The sequence below is a fragment of the Equus asinus genome, chromosome 21 (genome assembly GCF_041296235.1).
Source record: "Equus asinus isolate D_3611 breed Donkey chromosome 21, EquAss-T2T_v2, whole genome shotgun sequence".
NCBI classification, from domain to species: Eukaryota; Metazoa; Chordata; class Mammalia; order Perissodactyla; family Equidae; genus Equus; species Equus asinus.
In genome coordinates this window covers 53,516,761-53,522,786 of record NC_091810.1, presented here as the reverse complement: position 1 = coordinate 53,522,786, position 6,026 = coordinate 53,516,761, and positions in this window count along the sequence as shown.

Genomic DNA, 6,026 nt, shown 5'->3' with positions numbered 1-6,026 from the left:
ACAAGGTTAACCAGGTGGTGACTCCAATTGCAGCTGCTGTACCAGATGTGGTACTATTCCCCAGGGTGAGCAGCCAGCTACATTGGATATTGGACTGCTTCCGTTATGGAAGGGGCAACATTTTGTCTTTAATGCAATAGACACTTACTCTGGATATGGATTTGCCTTCCCTGCATGCAATGCTTCTGCTGAAACTACCATCCGTGGACTTACAGAATGCCTTATCCACCATCATGGTATTCCACATAGCATTGCTTCTGATCAAGAAACTCACTTCAAAACAACAGAAGTGCAGCAATAGATCCGTGCTTGTGGAATTCACTGGTCTTACCATGTTCCCCACCATCCTGCAGTAGCTAGCTTGTTAGAACAGTGGAATGGCCTTTTGAAGACTCAGTTACAGTACCAGCTAGGTGACTATACCTTGCAGGGCTGGGGTAGGGTTCTCCACAAGGCTGTGTATACTCTCAATGAGCATCCAATATATGGTACTGCTTCTCCAATAGCCAGGATTCAGGGATCCAGGAATCAAGGGGTAGAATGGGAGTGGCACCTACACCCATTAGGATAGCTACTATCAAGAAACCCCAGAAAACAACAGTTGTTAGTGAGGATACAGAGAAATTGGAACCCTTGTGCACTGTTGGTGGAAATGTAAAATGGTACAGCCACTGTGGAAAACAGTATGGTGGTTCCTCAAAAACTTAAAAATAGAATTACTATATGATCCAGGAATCCCATATCTAGCTATATACCCAAAAGAATGAAAGCAAGGTCTCAGAGAGATATTAGTACACCCATGTTCATAGTAGCATTTTTCATAATAGCTAAAACATGGAAGGAACCCAAGTGTCCATCCACTGATGAATGGATAAACAAAATGTGGCATATACATACAGTGGAATATTATTCAGCCTTAAAAAGGAAGGAAATTCTACAATAAGCTAGAACATGGAAACTTGAGGGCATTATGCTAAGTGAAATAAGACAGTCACAAAAAGACAAATATTGTATGACTCTCCTTATGTGAGGTACGTAATCAAAATCATAAAGACAGAAAGTGTAAGGGTGGTTAGCAAGTGCTGGGGGAGGAGAGAATGGGGAATTATTGTTTAATAGGTATAGAGTTTCAGTTTTACAAGGTGAAAAGAGTTATAGGGATGGATGGTGGTGATGGTTGCAAGACAATGTGAATGTATTTAATACCACTGAACTTAAGGTTAAGATGGGAAATTTTATGCTATGTCTATTTTACCACAATAAAAACAAAACAAAACACAACAATAATGAAAAAAGACACTCTCAGATAAATGAAAATTGGGAGAATCTGTTTCTGGCATACCTGCCTCATAATAAATACTAAGGGAAGGTTTTCAGGCCAAAAGCAAGTGACCCCAGGCAGTAATTTGAATCCACATGAAAAAACAAAAAGCCCTGCTAAAAGTAATTACATAACTATAAAAAGTATAAATGCATACTTATTCTCTTAATTGATTTAAAAAGCAATTGTATAAAATAATATGTATACAATTCTATTGTTGAGCCTATAATACATAAAATGTAGTAAGTTTCTTACTAAAAGCACAAAGGACATGGGCCAAGCAAGATGACTAAGGAAATGACACCAGATGGTAACACAAATTCACAGGAACAAATGAAGATAACCAGAAATGGTAAATAAGAAGGTTAATATAGGGGCTGGCCCGGTGGCACAGCGGTTAAGTGTGCATGTTCTGCTTCGGCGACCTGGGGTTTGCCGGTTCGGATCCCGGGTGCAGACATGGCACCACTTGTGAAGCCATGCTGTGGTAGGCATCCCACATAGAAAGTAGAGGAAGATGGGCATGGATGTTAGCTCAGGGCCAGTCTTCCTCAGCAAAAAGAGAAGGATTGGCAGCAGATGTTAGCTCAGGGCTAATCTTCCTCAAAAAAAAAAGAACATTATTAATGCATACTTGCTCTCCCTTCTTCTCTCAGCTTCTTTAAAAGACATAAAATCATATAGAGTAATAATTAAAATAATAATAGCACAAAAAGGGGAAGGAAATAGAGGTATGTAGGAACTACATAGGAGTTCCGTATTTCACTGGAAGTTACTATAAATCTGAAGTAGATTCTCATAAGTTAAGACGTATATTAAGAGCAACCATAAGGAAATAACATGAAAAATACAGTGAAAAAATCATTAAAGGAATTAGAATGTTATATTATTCACTTAATGCAAAATAAAGCAGTAAAGGAGGACTAGAGAAACAAACAAAAAATACATGAGATGTATGGAAAACCAAAAAGTAAAATGGCAAATGCAAATCAAACTATATCAATAATAATAATGTGTGAATGGATTAAGCAATCCAATAAAAAAGCAGAGATTGTCAGGCTGGATAAAGAAACAAGATACAAATATATGCTTCCTACAGGAGACACACTTTAGTTTCAAAGATACAAACAGGGGCTGGCCCCATGGCGCAGCGGTTACATATGCATGTTTGGCTTTGGTGGCCCCAGGTCTGCCAGTTTGGATCCTGGGTGCGAACCTACACACTGCTTGTCAGGCCATGCTGTGGCAGGCATCCCATATATAAAGTAGAGGAGGATGGGCATGGATGTTAGCTCAGGACCAGTCTTCCTTAGCAAAAAGAGGAGGATTGGCAGCAGATGTTAGCTCAGGGCTAATCTTCCTCCAAAAAGTTAGAAAAAGAAAAAATAGAAAAAAAAAAAAAAAATGGGTCCGGCCCTGTGGCCAAGTGGTTAAGTTCACGTGCTCCGCTTCGGCGGCCCAGGGTTTTGCTGGTTCAGATCCTGGGTGCAGACATGGCGCCACTCGTCAGGCCACGCTGAGGCGGCCTCCCATAACCCACAACTGGAGGGACCCACAACTAAAATATATAACTTATGTACTGGCAACTATGTACTGGGGGGCATTTGTGGAGAAAAATCATGGAGAGAACAAAAAGATTGGCAACAGTTGTTAGCTCAGCTTACCAAAAAAAAAAGATACAAGCAGATGAAAAGTAAAAGACTAGGGGCTGGTTAAGTTTACGCGCTCCGCTTTGGTGGCACGGGGTTTCACGGGTTCAGATTCTGGGCACAGACATGGCATCGCTTGTTAGGCCATGTTGAGGTAGCATCTGGCATGCCACAACTAGAAGGACCCACAACTAAAATATATAACTAAATACTGGGGGATTTGGAGAGGAAAAAAGCAGGAAAAAAAAAGAGAAAAGTAAAAGGATAGAAAAAGATATATCATGCAGACAGTAACCATGAGAAAGCTGGATTGGTTACACTAATATCAGTCAAAATAGACTTTATAGAAGAAAAAAAAGTCATTAGAGATAAAGAGGTACATCTCATAATGATATGAAATGACATGTTAATCCATCAGGAAGATATAACAAGTTTAAAATATACGCATCTAATAAAAGACCCCCAAAATACATGAAGCAAAAACTGATAGAAATGAAAGGAGCAATAGACAATTCAGCAATAATGGCTGAAGACATCAATACCCTATTTTCAAGAATAGATAGAATAACCAGAGAGAAGATCAACAAGGAAATAAAGGACTTGAACATTTTAGCCAAGTAGCCGTCACATACATCTCTAGAACCCTCCACCTAAGAACAGCATAACAGACACTTCTCTCAAGTGCACATGGAACATTCTCCAGGATAGACCATACACTAGGCCGTAAAACAAACTTCAATGCATTTAAAAGGATTAAAATAATACAAAGTATGTTCTCTGACCATAATGTAACTTAACTGCATCCCTCCCTAAAAAAATGCTCAACATTATTTATAGGAACAAAATATATCCTGCCCCCAACAAGGTAGAATTCTAAATGTTTGACATACAGTTATTACCAGGTATGCAAACAAGCAGGAAAATACAACCTGTATTTACAAGAAAAATCAATCAATGAGAACTGATACAGATGTTAGAATCAACCAACAAGGATATTAAAACAGTTATTGTAACTATATATCACGTAATCAAAAACTTAAAGACTGAACTCGTTTAACAGACATGGAAGATATAAAAAAGACCCAAACTGAACTTCTGGAGATGAAAATTATAATGTCTGAGATAAAAAATATATTGGGTCAAAAGTTCTGCCTGGAGGTTTTACCATATTCATTACAATCACAGGGTTTCTTCCCAGTGTGGATTCCCTGATGGCCAATGAGGTGTGAGCTCTGATTGACAGGTTTGTCATATTCATCACACTGATAGAATTTCTGTCCCTTCAGAACTCCTTAATGTTCAGAAGGACATATTAGGATGCCCTTAGTTCTTTATATTCATCACATCCATTTTTTTGTGTGTTTTTGTAAATTTCTGTCTACTACTTCCAAGAAATCACTTTCCAATCTACTCCCTTCCTCATTTGAGGGTTGGCCTACTAGCTTTTCTAAAGTATCTTTACAGGCATCTCCAGCCTCTATTCCCCCAGGAACCACCCCATGGAGCCTTCCTGATGCCCCATCAAATGATTGCAGTCTTTTAGAAATCTCCTTCTTTGGAGACAACTCTGAACTCTCAATCCTGTTCTCACCTGCTGCCAAAAGAAAGAAGAAAACTACCGTGACTAATTTCTTGTCCTGTTGTGGAAACAGAATCACCAAGAAATCTATACTTAAAAAAAACACAAACCAAAAAGCCCCTTCACTTTATGGATAAGGAATGAGGTGACACATGCAGAACAGGAGAGGAAATTGGAAATAGCTCAAGTTTTTCTTCATGGACAGAAAAAAATAGAGAAGGGGAAGTTCATCAGTTGAGGAGGGTAGAAGAGATATCAGGAAAGACAGATGTTGAATCATCTATCACAGCCAAATTAGAAGGGTAGTTGCAAAGTAAGAGACAAATTTGTAAAGCATGGTGTGATCTTACAGAAGTGAGATCCTTAGTAAAATGATGAACTCCAAGGTTCTTTCCAACCATGACATTGTATGACATGAGACATGGTTCTCAGAGAAGACGCTGGGGAAAGAAAGGGGTAGCAGGTACCTTGAGTCAAATATGAGAAAAGGCAAAGTAACATGGTCATGATTACTAAACATGAAAATGTTGGTTCCTTTCAATCATGTCTTAACCAAGGCCACAAAGCATCATGCTATTTTAGTATGTGAGAAGTTGCAGATGTCCAAGTCCCTGACTCCTAAGCCCACCCTCTCCAGAGTTGGCTACTGTCCTAGACTTGTCAACCACACAACTTGCCCTGCCAACAGCCTCTTCCAGGAAGCTGCCTTGGCCCAATTTTTGCTGAGGGGGGAGCTGAGGCAACCATTCTTTGTGCCAAGTGACCCTGCTTATCCCACAAGGGACCACAGGTGATTGGACCAGAGCCAGGCACTAGCTCCTTGTGTAGTTTATCTCTAGGTTAATCATCAGCCTCTGCTATGGCCTGAGGCCAAAGCTCTGCCCAAACAGAGATGATATTTAATGGCTGAGCCAACTGGAGTCCCTCTCTACGGGAAGTCTGAATGGGAAGTAGGGCAAAAATAATGTAATTAAGAACAGGAGCTGAAGGTGAAAGTATGTATGGAAAGAAGCCAAGCCATTAGGAACCACAGCAAACAGAAAGTATACGGGAACAGAAACTATAAAAAAAAGGAGCTATGAAGGGTACAGAAGATTCAGAGTGAGGAAGCTGAGTAGCAGTGGGAGATGTTGAGAGAAAAACAGATAAATAGGGGGGCTGGCCCCGTGGCCGAGTGGTTGAGTTTGTGCGCTCTGCTGCAGGCGGCCCAGTGTTTCGTTGGTTCGAATCCTGGGCACGGACATGGCACTGCTCATCAAGCCATGCTGAGGCGGCGTCCCACATGCCACAACTAGAAGGACCCACAACGAAGAATATACAACTATGTACTGGGGGGCTTTGGGGAGAAAAAGGAAAAAAAAATAAAATCTTAAAAAAAAAACAGATAAATAGGTAGTAGCTGAGTTACACTCACAGAGGAACACTGGGGTAAAGATTCATGTACTTCTGTTGCTGAGGCCGCCATACTGCCCTGCAT